At 37.1% G+C, this 18663-nt stretch overlaps 2 long non-coding RNA genes across 5 annotated transcripts; both read left to right on the plus strand.

Moving 5' to 3' along the window:
• The first annotated feature begins 2916 nt into the window (after positions 1-2916).
• LOC147517049 (uncharacterized) lies at positions 2917-3653 on the plus strand. The gene is made up of 3 exons (XR_015213788.1): positions 2917-3005; positions 3092-3221; positions 3332-3653. It is a non-coding gene; the product is annotated as an uncharacterized LOC147517049 (long non-coding RNA).
• Positions 3654-4390: 737 nt separating this feature from the next.
• On the plus strand, positions 4391-7610 carry LOC147517050 (uncharacterized). Of its 4 annotated transcripts, XR_015213790.1 has the most exons (6): positions 4391-4512; positions 4612-4808; positions 4896-4944; positions 6039-6110; positions 6212-6269; positions 6976-7610. It is a non-coding gene; the product is annotated as an uncharacterized LOC147517050 (long non-coding RNA). The 4 variants fall into 4 exon arrangements; XR_015213789.1 differs by having other exon boundaries at positions 4612-4944; XR_015213792.1 differs by lacking the exon at positions 6039-6110 and having other exon boundaries at positions 6167-6269.
• The last annotated feature ends 11053 nt before the right edge of the window (positions 7611-18663 follow it).

Genomic DNA, 18663 nt, shown 5'->3' on the forward strand with positions numbered 1-18663 from the left:
AACAAACGAGCTTGATGAAGCTCGACTCGATAAGCGAATTACTCGGGCTCGGCTTGGCTCGGGCTCGTTTATATTTTATATGAGCCAAGCTTGAGCTTTTTTCAAAGCTCACTTAATAAACGAGCTGAGCTTGAGAATGGTGAAGCTCGGCTTGATTAGCTCGAATCCCACCCTTATTTATAGAGGAAAACTTGAATAAATTTTGGGTGCGATCCGTGTGAGAGTGGGTTACGTTTGAACATTCACCTATGGAGTGAGACACGGATCAATGACGTGGAATGGTTAAAGGTTTTGATTAGGGCTATTAAAAAAAAACCGAGGAACCAAAAAAATGAACCGAACCAGGTGAAATTAGCGGTTTTTGACTTTTTCGATTCGGTTTCCAGTTCTCAAAAGGCAAAATCGACTAGTTAGGCCTGATTTTCAGTTTGGGGATTCGGTTAACTAATATAAACCGAACCAAATTGGGTGCTAGATATATATAAAAATTTTAGAGTTTTTTTTATTACTATTTTTTTGGGGGCTAAATAGTTCATGTTACAATACTTGAATACTTGTTTCTTGTGATTGACGTTATAACTTGTCAGCAAGCCTAAATTGACATCAATACTATTCAACATATTTTGATCCGTAGGTCCATATAGGCTTCGATTTGAAGCAGAAGGCCCAAATGGCAAAATCCAAACTGATAACCGAACCGAATCGAACTGAACATTCGGTTCGATTTCATCTTGGTTAAATTCAATTCAGTTTAGACGTTTAGAAAACCGAGTATATCGGTTCGATCTACGATTTCTGTAAGAACCGGACCGAAAACATCCCTACTTTTGATTGAATGAAAAAATAGTGGAGATGCGGATTGATATGATGGTTAAAGTTTTTGCAAAAAATAACTCTATCATAAATGGTTGCTACCACTTAACTCTCAGTTGTTAATCTTTTCTATTTATTTATGAATAAACTATTAATACCATAACTTTATATTTAACTTTATACATACTAGTTTGATTTTCTGGTTATTCTAAAATTTATCTTGATAAAAACCCATTAACTATAACTGTGGTAGCTTTAATAACCCCGTTAATAGGGGGAGGGATCTCATTGATTTAATTTAGAAGTGTGATTTCCCTAGAGTATGAATTTCCATTTTAATGGATGATTTAATTTAGGAATGTTATATTTTCCGTTTTCAATAGGAGAAGAATTCTCGTTTAAATGAGTATAGATAGATGTATGGATAATCCAATTTGCCCCGTCAACTCCTAAGTTTTCGGCCTAACTACTCACCAATGAAATTTCAAATTATATGGAATTTCGAGTTTTTGGATAATGGTTAAGAATACGCCCATGTTTCTCTAGCTCTACTTGCAAATATTGCACCCTTTAATGAATTTAACTTATAGTAAATAAATAAAAATGTGCCGTTTTAATAAAGTATTGGTAGGATTCGTTCTTCAGGTTTTGCATCTGGACCACAATTCCGTTAAAGATTCTTTTAGAATTCACTTTTATTTGGAAGATGGATATGGCAAATTCGCATATTAAAGATTTCGTTCATCATATTGATCAATCTTTATATATATATAATAGCAGTCCCTTTTCCTGCTCTCTGAGGGTGTCCACGTAGGCTAATTTTAAGTACCCTTTTTACTCACGAGAAATCAGGATGGATTAAGAAAAAAGTGGAGAAAAAACTGGCCGAACCACTTAAAAAGTCTGCAAAACCCACCGTAATGCATGATTCCAAATCTGGAGACTAAATATAGGAAATAAAACTTTCACAGTGAACAAAATACTAAACCCTAACAAAACAAATTCCTCTATTCTTCACAAAAAAACCCACCCCAACTTTTCTATCGTCCACTTTTCTTGGAGGGCTTGATGATCTAATTTTTTTTTTTTTTTTTTTTTGGATAGGAAACTTGATGATAAAGGTCTTCAACCAACAATTGTGACGTTTATTGTTGGGGATGAATGGGTTTCGTACGGGGATGCCAGAAGATGGCGAGAGACGTACTACTAATAAGCTGGATTGCATCATGCCTAACTCAACCACCTACGATTCTCTTATAAAGCAGCCTGAAGTTTTTGTACAATTCTCTTATAAAGCAGCCTAAAGTTTTTGTAGAACTCACGAGTGTTACGATGCAAAAGGCTTGACTTGGAATCGGGTTTCTTGCTAATAGGGGTTCCTCCTCCCTTTTCTGCCTTATGATCCGAGAACCATATTGGTGAGTTTGCTCTTATTTCAATCATGTGTGTTTTCTTTAAGTCATCATACTATCTAAATTCAGTGTCGTGAGTTCTCCAAAGTTGAGTGTTCTACTAATTTCTACTTGATATTTTACCAAATCTATGATTACCACCAGCGACCGAATCGGAGTAAATTAGCATCAACTCAAATATAGTCACCAGAAATCGAGAAAAAAAGAAGAAGAAGGAAACAATGAATCGGCAGAAAAAAAAAAAAGGGAAATAACAAAACTGCTGTAGAGGTCTCCCACTCAGAATGGAAGGTTAACTCTAACCTCAACCGCTCTTCGAACCTGGTAAGAGAAACTCTAAAAGAGTTTTTGTTTTTGTTTTGTTTTGTTTATTTTTCACCGTGCAGTAAAATTCATTCGTACCGGAAGTTCGATCAACTTTTCTAAATTCGAGGATAGCTCACTCTCTATCTCTGCAACGGAGCTTCAAATCAGCTACTCTTCTTCTTCGCTCGGCTTTGCTTTCTCCGTCTTCCAAATCATTCTTAGCCGATGCTTTAGTCCCCGAGTATAGCCGCGGCGATATCGGCTGCGTTTCTGGAATCCCTGATGAACATCTTCGTAGAAAGGTATCCCAAGATCTCCTTTCATCCACCAATTGATATTTCGATGCTCACTCAAGTTTGGTTTACAAATTATATATCTATCGGGTTGTCATTTTCTCGCTAGCCCGAATCAAGCGTCACAACAAGGTTCTCGAAAACTTGGCAAGTGGAAAATCAATTTTTTGTCAACCCAGAAGTATGTTCTATTGTTTTCCTTCATCTAGAATTAGTCGATTTTATCAAGATTTATTCTTCTCATTCTATCTGCTTTTATCTTTGTAGATGGCAAAATCCATTGATGGGCTGGACATCCACAGGGGACCCATATGCCAATGTTGGTGATTCAGCACTTGATTTTGACAGTGAAGAATCTGCCAAGGCATTTGCTAACAATCATGAATGGGATTATGTGGTATTGTGTTCAAACTTTTAGGATTACATATTTTGCATTATGAGCGTGATTGGTTAACGTTATTAGAGGGTCTGACAAATGCTCTTACTATTTCTGTCCAATGTAACAAGGCAACTACATATTGAACGCAGACGGGCCACAGCCAAATGCAGGAAATGGCCATGAAGGACTGATAAAAGTTCATTTTACATGTGGCTGAACTAGAAAGGGTGTACTCTTTCAAGAGCTTAAGCAATTGCAGTAACAATGTGTGGGTTTGCAAGTACTTTGGATTTAAGAAGGTGCGGCTTAATTCCAATTCTGTGGGAAATTATTGTGGCATAAGAGCTCTTGGTATAGCCTGAATATACAATCTCCCTTACCCTCTTCATGGCATAGGACCTTTTACAGTAAATCATTCAATAGTGTTACTATAAAAGAGTCACCAACTGAATCGGCCGACTTCTTCAAGAGCCAAGGCTGCGAGGTAGCCGCAAAGGCTCTATAGAAAGATGGTTTTCAGAAGATCTAACACTGAGCAAAACTAACCTTCGATGATGCAGACTTATCTCTTCAGAATCCACATCCTGAATCCCCGTAGAAGCAGAGGAATCTGGATCTATCCGATTGCTTCATATGAATCATACAAAGCGGTGAGGCATCCAAACGGAGAATAGGATAGTGCACTCCTTTTTCCAGAAGGAAGAACGAGGCCTTTTCAGCCCGACTTCGATGAAGAGGGATTTATATAGTGTCTCAAAAGTAAAAGCTCAGGTAGCTTTCCGACAGCCCGACCATTTGTTAATTAACGGTGGGGCTTTCAATCGTTATATCAAAGTGAGAATAGTGGTGCGACCGCATCCGATGACCGCAATGTTTAAGTGATCCTTGAACCGCGTGCTCGTGACATTTGATAGGCAAGATGTGAGAAACAAAATTGATTTATAGTTTACTATTTTTGCATTCATTCATATTGCGGGGTTTCTCTATCCCATATACCGCTCATTTGTGTGTGGCTGCGGTGCATTGAGTCTTTTTTCCCGATTTCTCTCGGGATAAGTATGCTCCAAATTTGACATCCTCACTATGACGGTGAGGTTTTCCTAGATTTTTAAGATATTTCTTTTGAACCCAATATATAGTTGCTTATTGTTTCACTCTTTGTGGAAACAGTTTCTAAGGTCGTCGGAACATGTTGTTCTTGGTCTCATACTAGCTGCCTCCCATTGCCAGACTTTCTCATTGATCCATGGTTACTCTGCACCTTTGGAGGCTTACATGCATTTAGAGCACCATGAAGATGTTGGAGTTGGTTAGTACCCTATTAGCTATGAAAGTTAAAGCTTTTGCTACCAGATAAAATTTGGAAGTACCAATATTAACTGTTTCCGACCAAATATATGTTTTGCAGCTTCCGTGGTATGTGTTGGAAGTGTGTGGCATCGCTTTCCATCATCTTTTTTCGTTCCGGAGTATGTGGGTGAAGTTTGATGGCTAGATGATGAGTTCAGGGGGCTCCTTCCTTTGCCTTTCAATGCTACCTTGGGTGGGTCTGCTGCAGCACCACCTTATTTTAACAATAAGAACATAGCTTCTGATGAGCAATATGTAAACGCTTATCTCAACCAATTCAATTTCTTATAGTATTGTGCTCAAGGTAACATATCATCTATCCTTATTAAACTTTATCAACAGCTTAGGGAGCAAATTTTAAGGTTCTAATCATTCGGATTTATTCAATAAGGTAAATTATTCTATTATTCTATTATTGGTTTCCTTATTTTTTGAATTATGTTTGTTATAAACTCCTTTGAAGCAAATCTGTTATTTTGCTATTGTATTGTGAATTATAATCTAGATTTTGATCTTGGGGTATCTTTGAATTTTTTAGATTTTGACGTTTGATTTGATCAAAGGAAGGACTTGCCATGCATTATACAATAATTACATCTTAATAGAGAGCAATATCATCCTATCACTAAAATAGAGAGTTCATTCCATCTAATTCACACTCTGTGTACAAATGAATGAACAATCTTTCTCTTCTATTGATTTTTTTTTTTTGTTTTCATCTAAGGCTTCATATTCTTCAAGTTAAAGTTCAAATTATTCATTCAATTTACTTTGACGTCTACCTACTACTTATTTCAAATTTTGTCTTCTTTGATACCCATTTTGAAGTATGCTTTCAAAAGGTGCGAGGATGTAAACGTTGAACTACATACACTGGATTCATTGATAAAGCTCAAGTTGATTAGTATGTATGTATACCAATAGTGTCAATAACAGTGAACACTCATCGATTCTAGAAGTGGCGTTTCTCTATGGGCAATAGGACACGGAAAAATTTGCATGAATCCTTTTAACTTAGAATTGCACCAATTTTACCAAATGCAATTAGAAATACTTCTACAAATATTTTTTGATCGATCAAGAAAATAAAGTAAAACCCATCTTCACCGAGAAACAGCATATCGATACCGAAGGTTTGAAGAGAAGTTTGGTGCTTATGTCACCAAGAGGATCATTTTTTTTTGTCTTTCAATTAATTATGTTATATTTATTTGATATTGTTGTAATCACTTGAATTAAAATTTGGAACAAGTAGAGTATGTAATGCTCTGTCTCATAATATCCTACTTTGATCAAAGTCTTGCTACCAAGAATGGCACTAAGTGGTGTGGTTATTTATTGTGCAAGTTATTGTAAAGGTTTGAAACCTTCCAACAATCAATATAGACGGTCACCACACTTTTAAGAATGGGATACTGAATTCAGATGCTTTGAATAAACTGTGGGTTTGCTTTATAATACAATTTTTTTTTGTATCTCTTTTAGTTTTGCTTGATGTGTGAGAATGCTCGCAGGAGAGCATGACCTTACGTCATCCCATGATGGATTTGTAAAAATGTGAGTAATGACTATATTTACAGCTTTTGTGAATTTTATGCTCAAATTTTTTTTAGGTCACGCAGGGATAGTTTTTAGCGTTTGGTTTTTGGTTTCATCAGTGGGCTATATTGAAAGACAGTCTAACTAAATGGAATCTCTACCTTGCAGTGTTAGAAGGTACTTTCCCTATGACTATATTTGACTCTCACGGTTTATATATCTGTATTTTGTTATATTGAATTAAAATCTTAAAATGCATTTATCTGACCCGAATTATTTCAAATGCTATTTTTCATTACTTGAAACTAATTATATGCACTGATGTCGGAAATCATGTGGAATGATTGTTTTTGACTGTTGGTCAGTGGTCATGGTTTATACTACACACGTCAGCAGAAATCGGAATGTTTCCTATATATTTTCTCAACCAAAAACAAGGCCGGCCCCTATTTGTAAACCCTTCGTTGTCTCCATTAAAGCCTCAATCGCTCTCACTCTCCGATAATCAATTTATCAGCTAATATATTGAAAAAGCTAAGGATTCATTTACATTTGCTTATGAGGTCCAAGATTTTTTGACTGGAAACTTTGGGATATTTATTAAACCATATCAAACTCTGCTTTGAAATGTGAAAGTTTACTGAACCAACCAAAATATATAGGAAAATAAAGGACCTTTACACACTCCCAGATTCTTTTTCTTTTTTTTCCTTTCCCTTGACTTTTTTCCAAGTCACCTCCAAAATGCTTCAAAGTAGATTCTGAAGACACGTAAACTTCATGATTTAGGTTTTCATATATAAAATAAAAAATTGTACTTTTCATAAATATGTAGTAGATTAAGTTGACATATTCTCTAATTTTCTTTTTGTTGCTTCTGCAGTTATTAGTGGACACACAACTATTCTCTGCTCTATCAGACTCCCGTCTATCCTTCTATGAACACGAGCAGTTCTAACTTAAACACACCTTATTTATATTGGCCTGGAAAGTTTTAAGGTAAACCTGATTGGTTTTGACTAGAATAACCGAATAAGCTATTTCAAGGTCCGTGTCAGTCCGGTCGTCTAAGATGAGTCAATAAATAATGGGAGGTTGATCATTGACACCGTTAGGATTGAGGAGTACATGTTGTCTCTATACAATATCAGTAGCAACGATCTCATGAACCGCAATTCTGAGGCTGCTGATCGAACAGGGGACGATGTGCATCTGCAGAAGTCCCAAATGGTTTTTGTACCATAAGTAATACAAATGATTAGGCTCCCAACCCTCTGCCTCCTTTACTTTTAGCCTTCATAATTTATATAAATGTACCAAGTTTGTAGCCCCTCCTCTTTTTGGCAGTTGATTACAAGTCCTTTGTTATAAGAAACTATATCTTTTAATTCAATTATCATACATCATCAAATAAGGACTAATTTATTGCCTTGGAAAAGCATACAAGGATTATTCAGGATGTGTATTTTGTGCATTGCATACAGATGATCATAATGCTAAATTTATTGACTTCCAACATTTTTGTTTGTTGCAAATGTAACTGCATACCCAGTCCAAGTGTTACATGCCAGTAGATTTGTTCTCAGTTCCCTTGAAAATAAAGTGATCATTTGGTGATGCCAACTTGGTTTCTCCAAATAAATGATGACATCTGTATGGATTTCTGACTTTCGGTACAGCGACACAAGACCAAGGCCTTACCAAATTTGTGTAAGGCACTTGGATGTGTGTGGCTCGAAAGCTTGGGATCATAATGTAAATTTAATCAGTAGTTGCTATACAGCAAGAAACCATTACTGAAGGCTTGATCATAATTTATTCATAGTGTAGCCCAGTATCATTCTCTCATAACTAGATTGAAGCAACACTACGTGAGAGCTATTTCAACTTAATATTACTTTAGCATCTCTTTCTCCTACCTTATATACTGTCAATTCAATTGTTCTACAACGCTTGATTGGATATTGATAAGGGAATACTAGCCTATTAAACAGAAGACATAAATGTGTACACTAATTAGAAACCTAAAAACTAACCCAAACTAACAGACCAGCAAATTTGAAAGTTGAAGCCAAAATTCGACGTCAAGCACAAATATTGGTTTAAGGTGAAAATATTAGCAATTGAAAGAAAACAGTTCGTCACTAATTGGTGTACACTACGAAGTTACAACTTCAAATACAAAGAAAAAACATCCGACTTTATAGGGGAAGCATTCAGTGAAGGTAAACTATACCATCGCGAAATAAACATGCAGAAGATGATATCAACCAAAACTATAAATCATATATAGAAGCAACCATTCATATAATTTCGGACAACCGGAGGTAGCCAGTACATATCTACACAACTGTCATATTTTAATGAAATAACTTTAGTTACTACAATTCACTTTATGCTCAGTGCAAGTGATATATATAGTTAAACAGGGAAAAACATATGACTAGGCTATCACATTCCATCTCTCTATTTAGCACTATTTTCCAAGAACACAGGGTCAGGTCAGTATTTGAACACCTTACAGACCATCAACCACAGTATAACAATGACCATAAGGACAACCCTCCCACCACCATAACCTCCGGAAGAGTGGAAAAGTGGCAGTGTTGCACTATGATTGGATATCAATAAGGGAATACTACCCTATTAAACATAAGACATTAATGTGTACACTAATTAGAAACCTAAAAACCCAAACTAACATACGAGCAAATTTTAAAGTTGAAGCCAGAAAAATGATTAATGCAACAACTTTTTAGTTATTACCTACAATATCTAGGAAAGCTAAGACCTAATAAACTAAGATACTTCTAAGGTAGCTTTACCAATAAAAGAGACTTAGTCACCACAGTCGGTGTAGGTGGTGGCCCAAAATAGGAACTTTTGCCCACGTTCAACGGCTTCACTATCGGAGGTGTCTTAGATACTAGAGGCAGTGTTGCACTATGATTACTCTAGGGATCCCTTAAACTAACATAGTCCGGTCCAAGATTTTAGATTATTCCAGAAGACAACACAACATATGAAGTATGTAACTTGGTCCTGGGCATCTCTAGAAATTATGAATATAGGTAGACTAGCCATCTCTTTTTAGAACTATCTATATTGGTTCAGTAATAAGCCTAAACATACACAACATATGTTGTAGGTTGATAAGGCTAGCGAACTAAGAAGCAAGGATGAAAATTTCATAAATGAATGTCAGATACAATAGGATGAGTATTGTCAGAAGATTGGGTACACTGGAGGATACACCTAAAGCTTGCCCACGTTCGACGGCTTCACTATTTAAAGTGATGTAAAAATACTAGAGGTAGTGGACACAACTTCAATAAAGGATGTTTTGGCACATATATTGTGGCTTCACCACGGGAGGCTTCATGGGCACATGGGGTGGTGTCACTATAGCGTACTTCAGTACATGCATGAGGCAACATGACGATGATGATGGGTTGCTTTGGCACATAGAGTTCATGTCAGAATGAAGGGAAAGAGCAACATAAAAAATAAAAACAGGATCATATATTAATTAAACTATAAACAAAGCAAACAATATATGTGATAAAACAAAATTACCTATTAACAACTTCTTCTTCATCTTTTTTTAGTCTTCACATTCCGACCACTACAGCTTCCTTCATCATAAAGTTCTTCAATGCTTTTTGTTTTAAAATGATGAAGTTCATCCTTTCTAATAACTTCAACCAAAAAATTCACACACTACAGAAAACTGATTCAATCAAAATCCTTATCATAATAATTTTGATTGTTCTCCACTCGAACTTTTTTGGAAAACAACATTATAGCAGGAAAGCCAACACAATCGCTTTAAGAAAAAAAAAATAGTAACATTATAACTAAAATTATTCAAATTATAAAATTAGATTTAAAAAAAAAAACATACTCTTTCAATTGGCTTCTCATATTTAGAACCAACTTTTGAGTTCCACTATTTATATATCGATTACTGTCACCACGTTTTAATCAGATATTCAAAATAATCAAACACATAAATCATTTCTCTGTTATCAAAAGCATACTTATTTGCCAGCCAGATATCTTTTGGATAGTTAAAAAACATCATAAATTTACAAGCACAATCCCTACAAAACAAAAAAATTGAGACAAATACATTACTAAAAAATAAAAATTTACTTCAGTATAAACTTTGATAAAAATAAACAGATAAAAAAAATAAAATAAAAATTACTCTTCCATTGAGAAAAATATTCCAAGAATACCTATAAAACAATAAAAAAAAATACATAAAATCAACTTACTCTTCATTCTATACATATGCATTTATATTAATCAAGCATAACTAGAGAGATAAACTTATTGCCATAACCAAATATACTACTCTATCAGAAATGGAATGATAATTACGTGTATGACTTTTTGTAGTACAATATATGTTGTAAAAGTTTAGACTGATTATGAATACTATATTTTAAGCAATTATAGTTCAATGCATGCGTAATCCAGGTTAACCCATGGCCAAAAAGACATACATTTGGAATCATGAAACCAACTATACGTCTATATGTCTGCTGCTAGAATTAGAAATGAATTTCAGCTAACATGCATGCTTAATAAAGAAGAATATCAGTAAGCCCATGTGAGACTAAATGCTTGATATATACACCATAACAATAAGTTAATTAAATTTGCATTTTTAGCTATTTTTGGCGCGGTTTATCCAAAACAGCGTAGTTTGGTGTTGAATTTTTGATGTCTGGGCTAAAGTTGTTTGGTGTTTGTTTGGTAAAAAAATTTGGTGTTTTTCAAATCTTACCATTAAAGATGCTCTCCGGCAGGTGTTAAGAATACCATTCTGAGATGGAAGAGTTTAAAACTTTAAATAATTGAATCTGAGGTTGAGGGTCCTAAACATAAACAAAAGTACTTCATGGGTTAGTATGATGTTAGAAAAGATTGTTTCCATTGCAACGACCATAATTTTGTAGTAATTCCCACACAGTCTCAGGGGAATTGATATTCTTAACAAAGAATAGAGAATATACATATTTTGGAGCTTAATAGGTTACAAGGGGCAATTTAACGCTCCCGGCCACATAAGTGGAACTTTTAACATTGATTCGGTTGATTACCATTTAAAATTATATTCGTATGATTGGGAATGCCTAGCTATTCAACTAGGTGCAATATGATCTTCGTCTAATTTGGCATTCTCAAACAAACTTCGATCAAACGCCTATTATTAAAAAAAACAAAAAAAAGTATAAGGGATTCTTTATTTTTATGGTGAGTGGGGTTTTCATGTTGCAAGATCAATATAATATTTATATCTCATAACTCGGCATAGTTGCAAATATTTTCTAAAATAATATATAATATATAACGGCACCCGTTCATAGGACGGGTTCGAAAACTAGTGATAGAGATGGCAATAGCCAAAACCCCAAAATCGATTTCTCATAGTCGGGGACACTATTGTTAGTATCTTGTCCGATTGTCCTGGTCTAGAAAAACTTCATCTATCCCAATGCAAGGAACTGCGTGTTTTAAAAAATTATGGGCCGTGGAGCACCTAACTATATTAGATTGCCTTAATTTAAAGAAAATAAAGATTAATGCCGAAAATCTTACCAGATTCCAGTACTTTGGAAACTGGGTAAATGTTCCTCAACTTTCCAACGTAATTATCCGAACTGAGCCCGAAAACTCTTGGAAAGCTTTCAAGTGATTTTCCCCATCTGGAGTCTTTGGATTGATGCTGTCAGATGTACCTATTGAGGTATATTTAATTTGATTTGGTTCTTGTACCTAAATTTACTTACTCTTGGGATAGGTGTCTCTAAGGGAAACTAATTTTCTTTTGTAATTACCGGGGAAAAGAAGATTTCCAAACAGCTTCAAGTTGGTTTTGCTGGTTGAAACGCGTGGAGAAACTAACATTATGGTGGGGATTCATCCCTTTGCTCTAGGCATCTCCTTACTTACGAAGGCTCGAGCTTCATTTTGATTGTTGTTTTTCTATAGTACTCAATTAATTAAAATAAAATATGAATATAGTGGATTGATATTTATTGTTTCGACCCCCACATACGTGGCAAACGTCCATTAGTAGGGGTATCCATTTTATTCGTTTGTCGGCGGGGCTAAAGCCCAATTCAGATACCATGGATCAATGTACGGGCCCATTAACTCATGTGTCTAAGGATGAACCTTAGCCACATGGATTGCCACTAATAATGCGTTGATTTATGTCCGATTCATTTCTTATCAAAGAGATAGTTATCAGTTGACAGTTATACTCTATCACAATTACTCAAGATACAAGATTACTTGAGCTACAAGGACTCTCTACTCTACCTCTATAAATACAAAACTATTTTTCATAAGGAACTACGTAGAAACTTGATCCCTAGAGAATATATCTTGGGTACGTAGGCAGCCATTATTTGGTTCAGTTTCATCTCCCCCAACATCAAATTCCTCTGTTTCTTAGTGTGTTCTTTACCATTATTGCTCTCGTTGTGTTGAAGCAGTTTACTGCCGAAACATAATTGGCGCCGTCTGTGGGGAATTTAGAATTCATTATCACGTGAAACAATCAAGATGGTAAGCACAAGAAGCAGACCAAATAGTCAACATATTCCTCCTGCTAATAGGAATCGCAACCCTCGAAATTCAAATCGGCCAATGCAAGAACCGTTGAACAATCAAGTTGCTCCTAGTGGTAGGATCAATTCTCAACATCCAACCGTAGCAGCGCCACCGCCACCGCCACCACCACCTCCGCTACCACCCCTCATAATATAGTTGAGCGTGAGTTACGACGAGTCAAAAATTTAAAAGAGGAACTTGAGAAGGAAGCTGGCAAAGAGGCAAAGGCCGGTGGACGAGGCTGCAAATTCAACAACATCAGGCGACCACGAAGGGACCAGGCCATTCCAGTGTATGGGACCGTCTTGAAGATCCACTTCATCGTCCTCAACAACGTGTTATTTCTCAAACATAATCAACCAGTGCACACTCTAAGAGTAATGACCCTATTACCCGTACTTATGGGGAGAATCGGATTGGCAGGGATAACTACTACCCTAGACATGTCCGATCTCAAATGGAAGATTTACCTCTGAGAAGCAATTTCAGGGAAGACCGCCATCCAAGATATGTCTGACATGACTGGGAAGGCGGGCATCCCAGACAAGAGCAACAAAACATGGAGAAGTGGTATAATTATACCGACCACCCGGCCAAGGGTGACTACCGGCCTAGACAGGCTGGTTACAGGGATAGACAAAGACAATCACCGGTCGGAGCTGATCGTCGCGTCGCCAAAGATCTCTAACTCCAATAAGAGATAATGGAAGGTATCCTTCTCCCACATGGGCACGACCGGGGCCCGGTTATTCGAGCCAAGATACTTTAACTCTAACAGAACAACAGTTGAAAGAGTTGATTGCAAAAAAACTTAACGATAGAGAGTCAAGGGATGTAAGAATGAAAAACTTCCTATAAAAAGAATGAAAAACTTGACAGTCAATGATGGCGTACTTGATAAGTTTTCGCTCGACATTCAAGAAACTTACCACCATCCCGACTTCAAACAACCCGATTATGAACTTTATGATGAGTCGGAAGGAGATCCTGGCTTGCATGTTCTATCGTTCAAAAATAAGTTGGTGTTATGGGGTGGAGATGATCCGCTCATGTGTAAGCTTTTTCCATCAACTCTAAAGGGAGAAGCATTACGCTGGTTTAGTGAGTTGCCTTCAAAATCAATTCACCAATACAATGAACTAGAAAATCAGTTTGTTAATCGTTTCTGCCACAATTGCAAGATGCCAAAGGATGTCGACTCACTTTTGAACATCAAGCAACAAAAGTTACGTACTTTTGTTACTAGGTTCCGGAAAGCAGCAGCACCGCCGCCGCCGCTATCGCAAACGGCGGTACAAACGCCTCCGAAAGAAGGCGCGGAAAAGAAAGTATAAGGAAAAACTTCATCCCAGTTGGACCGACTGACGGGGAAGGCCGACCTCGCAGATTTCGCGGAAAATAGCCATCCTAGACAGTCTGTCGGGCGGGGAAAAAAAGTCCGCGGAAGAAAGTATAAGGAAAACCTTCATCCTAGACCGGACCGACGGCGGGGAAGGCCGACCTCGCAGATTTGAGAAAAAGCGCCATCCCGCACCGGTCCGAGTCCGACCGGCGGGGATGAAGGTGTCCTGAAGCAACTAGAGGGAAGACCACAATCCCGGACAAACTACCGACCTAGATAGGTTGGTTACCGCATAAAAAAAAGACAATCTCCGGTTTGGACCCGAAAGTGTGTACCGCCTAAAATCTCTAACTCTTGTAAGAGGTAATGGCAGGTGTCATCTTCCACATAGGCTCGACTGGGGGGATCTGTCTGTTTAAATCTTTTGGGTGAAATGGATTTCACTCTTCAATATAATTTTTTCCGATCTGCTGGGAAAAATAATGGAGGCTTATATCAATTATATAGTCGTTAAATCAAAGGATACTGAGACTTTAAAAAAGGGTGGCAACTTGGAACATTGATTGTGAGATGGCATTGCAACAAGCTGAAGAAATACTTGGCGATCCTCCTATATTGACAAGTCCTTCAACGGGTCAACCTAGTGGCATATAGGCAGCTACAACTCAATTTGTTAGTCTTTGTTCTTTTCATTGATGATGGTAGACTCGTCTTTTTTTTATCAGAATCAAGTAGATTAGCCGAATGGAAAAGTTATCTTATTGCATATAGCATTGTCTTTGAAAGTCGTACTACTGAAAAAGGACATGCTATGGCTTCTTTGGTAGCTGGTTTTCCGATTGATTATTCTCCTATTGACGATTTTTTGCGCCAGGAAGAATCTATGGAAGACATTCTGCCGCCAATAACTGGGGGTGACGAAGACCAACTTGAAAACGCAATTCCTAAACCCATTGACCTATATATTGTTTACTCAGATGGCTCCCATAGTAAATCTGGGTCGGGAATTGGATGTGTTTTTGTTAAACCCGGCGGAGAAAAGATTGGGAAATCTGTGCGACTTGGCTTCGCCGCTTCACTTGGCTTCGCCGCTTCAAATAACGAAGCCGAGTATGAGGATGCCATTTGTTCCTTGAGAACAGCTTTGACACTGGGGGCGCGAAAGCTCCAGTTATACACGGATTCTCATCTTGTTGCAAATCAGTTTGGTAGGTCTTTTGAAGCAAGAGATGAGTGTATGGCGGCTTATCTTAGTTTGATACATAGTCTGCTCGACAATTTGATAGCATCTCTATCACTCAAAGACCCCGAAATGACTTACGTCATGCAGATTCATTGACTTATCTCTCCACCGCCGTTAGAAGCGAAGGGTCAAGACACATCACTTTTTGTAGTCATCTTTTCGTCAGTCTAAGTTTGAACGTTTTTACGCTCGCTTAGTTCATTACTATCATTACAAAAAAATCTGGCGAAGTTACCACGTTTAACCGTCGGTTTAAGTTTGAACGCGTTTTCGCCGCTTAGTTCATTACTATCATTACTGAAAAAATCGGCCAAAGTTACCACATTTAGCTTTGTCGGTCTAAGTTTGAACGCTTTTTACGCCACGCTTAGCCATTACTATCGCTCGACAAAATCGTGAAGTTACCACATTTAGCTTTGTCGGTCTAAGTTTGAACACTTTTACGTTAAACTTATTCATTACTATCGCTCACGACAAAATCGGCGAAGTTACTACGTTTAACCGGCTAGTCTAAGTTTGAACGTTTTTACGCTCGCTTAGTCCATTACTATCGTTCCGACAAAATCTGACGAGGTTACCACGTTTAGATTCGTCAGCCTAAGTTTGAACGCTTTTATGCTCGTTTAGCCTAATTTTGCAAAGTTAAGGGGGCGTTTTTCTCTACATGGGGGCGTCTCTTTCTATTTCATTTCAACTACATAAATCAACAACATTGTCAGTTTTCCACATGTATGTTATCTGTCACAAAAACAACATTCAATAGCAAACACATACTTTTATTTTTCATCACAAGAAGTTTTAGCTCTATGGTATTACATTCACACAATTACCTAATCCATTGTCTCAGTCAATTATCTTACGATTAAGCCGAGTAAATCTTCGTTTTCTTCTTGAAATCTGCATTAAACCCGCTTAGCACTTTCGGTTAACTATCTTCCGCATTCATTATTTTTTTTCTAAGGCATTGTCGATCTTTCTATGAAAAATTTTCGGCGAAAATTTTTCGTCGGCTTCATTAATTTTTCTAAAGGCGCGGCCGTGCGGTCTTTCTAATTAAAATTTTCCGGCGAAAATTTTTTTAAATTCAGTATCATTATTTTTTTTATTTTTTTTTCTATGGCATTGTGTCGATCTTTCTCTGAAAATTTTTTGCTAATTATTTTTTCTATGGCATTGTGCGATATTTCTCGAAAAATTTTCCGGCGAAAATTTTTTTCGTGGCTTCATTAATTTTTCTAAAGGCCGCGTGCGATCTTTCTAATTAAAATTTTCCAAAGCGAAAATTTTAAAATTAATGTCATTATTTTTTTTTCTATGGCATTGTGCCGATCTTTCTACGAAAAATTTTCCGAGCGAAAATTTTCGTCAATGTCATTATTTTTTTTTCTATGGCATTGTGCCGATCTTTCTCTGAAAAATTTTCCGAGCAAAAATTTTCGTCAGCTTCATTATTTTTTCTAAGGCATTGTGCCGATCTTTCTACGAAAAATTTTTCAAGCGAAAATTTTCGTCAGCTTCATTATTTTTTCTAAGGCACTGTGCCGATCTTTCTACGAAAAATTTTCCGAGTGAAAATTTTCGTCAATGTCATTATTTTTTTTTATGGCATTGTGCCGATCTTTCTCCTAAAAATTTGCCGAGCGAAAATTTTCGTCATTATCATTATTTTTTCTAAGGTATTTTGCCGATCTTTCTACGAGAAATTTACCAACTGAATTTTTTTGATAGCTTCATTATTTTTTCTAAGGCATTAAGCCGAACTTTCTGAGCAAAACTTTCCGAGGCTCGTACAACTGTTGTTTCTCCGTGCGGCAAAAATTCGCATTACGTTAACTTTCTAAGCGAAAACTTTATTCAGCTTCTTTATTATTATTTTTTCTACGGCATTGTGATCTTTCCGTTCGAAACTTTTCGTCAATATCTTTTACTCGTAATTCCGCCGTTTCAACCTGTGACGCAAATACAAATTTTTTTAGTTAGTCTTTCGGACTTAACCAAAATTTGAAGCTAACCTGGAAAAAATAAAATCTTATCGACATACTGTTTCATCTTTGTCAAATTTTTTGCCACCGCTTTGACATATTCTCCACACTTTTCTCTGTTTTCTTCGTCTTCTTCGACAGACCAAATTTAAGTTTTATCGAAACTCAATAATTTAAGCTTAATATCCTAGCCGATCCAATTTGAAGCTTCTCGATCCTGAGCTAGATTATGCCGTGACCTCGTGTAGTCGTTATATCGTCACCTTCTTTCCACCTCACCGTATCTCACGATCGTCATCCGTTTTTCTTCTCGATTATCTTTAAGCCCGTATAATCACGATTAAGCCCGTATCGTTCATCTCCTCAAATTTAAAAAAAAAAAAAAAAAATGATTGGTAAAAACCGGGTTAAGCTTTATCCAAAAGGGTGCATTGGGGCCATATTAAAGAAAAACAGTGCGGTGCCCTTCCTTTTACTGGGCGATGCAATCGTATCATGTTTTCTTATTTCCGTTTTTGAATTAAAGGCGTGGAGTATCGCCATCTCGGCATGTCTTCCACAGACTCATGAAGAAAACCGGCGTTAAGTCTTTTTTGGTTGCCACCATATGTTGACATTCCTAAGGACAAAATTCAACAGTTCAAAGGGCATCGCGTAACAAGTAAAAAATAATAATAAATAAAGAAAAAGCGGCGGTGATATCTTTGCGCCAAGTTTGTTTCCCACAACCATCGAAATCCAAGATGAGCTGAAAAGTGGCGGTTTGATGGAAGCGGCTGATTTTTTTTATACGGGTCTTGATCTAAAGAGGGACACCACTTTGCAACCAAACTCACCGAGTTCAAGACTTGTGATCCAACCCACGAAAATCAGCACCGCCATGCCATATTTGATCGTTTTTTATTGTTCAGAGATCTCAAATTTGGATCACGTGAGTACCTCGTTCACGCAAAGCTTCATGGCGAGAGCACGTCGTTATGAGGCAAGCACAGCGCTCTGCCACCAAAGGCCCTGTTGCTTTGCCGGCCAGCCCTGAGTCTAACCGGAGACCGCCGCTAGTTTGTATATAAACAGAGTTTGCTGGAGATAGAACGTACCTACTAGTCTACGCGAAGACGAAACACCGCGTTCTAGAGCGGCAGTACTACGACAAGCTTTCTGCGACTTCAGGGAGTCTTGACCTCGTCTGTTTGATAAGCGCCCCTACTGCGCCAGCACTTATATAGGGTCGAGCTGTTTTTCAGTTCTGATGGGATTTAATCAAACTTCATCCGTCATCTTAATTCTTATCTCTTCCATATTCTTATCACAATCCGAACACTTTGAGTCCGATTCCTGTTTAACTTCCTTTTATTACTATTGTTACTATATTGC

Source organism: Coptis chinensis, chromosome 2, assembly GCF_015680905.1.
Source record: "Coptis chinensis isolate HL-2020 chromosome 2, ASM1568090v1, whole genome shotgun sequence".
NCBI classification, from domain to species: domain Eukaryota; kingdom Viridiplantae; phylum Streptophyta; class Magnoliopsida; order Ranunculales; family Ranunculaceae; genus Coptis; species Coptis chinensis.